At 46.9% G+C, this 1715-nt stretch overlaps 1 long non-coding RNA gene across 1 annotated transcript; it reads left to right on the plus strand.

The window, feature by feature from the left end:
• The first annotated feature begins 254 nt into the window (after positions 1-254).
• LOC123154441 (uncharacterized) lies at positions 255-1348 on the plus strand. The gene is made up of 2 exons (XR_006476846.1): positions 255-376; positions 961-1348. It is a non-coding gene; the product is annotated as an uncharacterized lncRNA (long non-coding RNA).
• The last annotated feature ends 367 nt before the right edge of the window (positions 1349-1715 follow it).

Here is a 1715-nt window from a genome sequence, read left to right on the forward strand (position 1 = left end):
CTATCATCGAAACGTCGAGATAAGGGTAGGGTGTGCGTGTTTGTGTTTATAGGAGTGAGTCTATGCACGTATGTATGATTGCTTGCGTCTGTACTGTGTTAAAAAAATCGAAACGTTGAGATGGTTCTGGTGATCCCATCATCAAAAATCAAATGAAAATAATGTCTCAGGAGACTGCACGTGGGACCAGGTTCCGCACCGCCTTCAGTTTTTTGTTTGCACAAGGATACTCGATCGGCTGGGCGCACGCGTGACGTAACCGAGCGACCTTCGTTCCCATCTTATAAATTCCTGCACACCCGATGGGCAATCCTTCAACCAATCAACCAGACCCCCCTGATTCCGATCGAAAACATCGCCTCAATCCTCCGTCAAGGTATCCGTCATCTCGACCCCCCCCCCCCCCCCTCTGTCGGCTTTTTTTTCTCAGTTAGCCTCATGTTGAATTCCGTAGATCGATCTAGCATCCTATCCTTGTGATTAAACTGTCGATCGGTTATCTTGTTCTCTAGCTCTGATCGCACTGAACCATCTGTCGTAGATGAGTCGATATAGTGTTGTGCATCCATGTAGATTGCACTCGGATGCTGCTGTTTGTACGTTGATTGAACCAACTTGTCGGCCAGGATTGTCGTTTGCAGATTGGGTTTAATGTTTACCGTGTTTCCGTCTTTCTGATGAGTCTCATCTGTGCGTTGCTCTTCCAATGGTCAGTCCTGTTAGCACAATCTTCTTAGTCAATATTCTTTCACATCAGATCAAACCTTCCTGTTGCATGATCCCGTGGTTTCTCTCAGTAGCTGTCGAATATTGACTACATATTTTCTGTTTTGTCTTGAAAAGATTTAAACTGCGTCCTTACGATTTACATGACTGAATTATATTTTGAAGCACTTGACTTCAATATTCTATACATGTATTTGGTGACTTAATACTGAATTGCAAATTCCAATGATGCAGATGCAGATCTTCGTGAAGACCCTCACCGGCAAGACTATCACCCTTGAGGTGGAGTCCTCTGACACCATTGACAATGTTAAGGCAAAGATCCAGGACAAGGAGGGCATCCCGCCAGACCAGCAGCGCCTGATCTTCGCTGGCAAGCAGCTCGAGGACGGCCGCACGCTCACCGATTACAACATTCAGAAGGAGTCCACTCTGCACTTGGTGCTCCGCCTCCGTGGTGGCCAGTGAGTCGTTTGGAAGGTGGTAGTCGTCTCTATGTTTATGTACGCGTCGTGTCATCGTGTGTTACTGCTGTCAGTGTCTTAGTCCCATTTTTTTGTCCCATATTTTGTGTATGAACATCTGCTGCTGTAATAGTAGCGTGGCCTCTGTTTTGTTTGAAGTGGCAGTGTAGAACTTAATCTTCTCACTCTGTGATTGTGGTTTTCAAATCCGTCGGCGCCAATATGGTATGCTAACGATTTAGCAAATGATCGGAGGTTCAGATGGTAACTATCGTTGCTGAATCTGGTGGTCCAGGGTACTTCTTGGGATCCTTGTGGAGGGACTAAGAGCATCTCCAACAGCTCCCATAAACCTAGAATTTCTGCTGCCGTTTGTGTAAATAATGCACGGTTGCGCAGTTTAAAAATCGTGATGCCGAAGATTGAGCAGAAAAGGTGTAGCAACATAGACCACTTGTAGCAACACCGTGATCCCCGCGCTGCCTCCCTCGGCGGCGTGGGGAAACCGTAGCTGGGCCGCCGCGT

Source organism: Triticum aestivum, chromosome 7A, assembly GCF_018294505.1.
Source record: "Triticum aestivum cultivar Chinese Spring chromosome 7A, IWGSC CS RefSeq v2.1, whole genome shotgun sequence".
NCBI lineage: Eukaryota > Viridiplantae > Streptophyta > Magnoliopsida > Poales > Poaceae > Triticum > Triticum aestivum.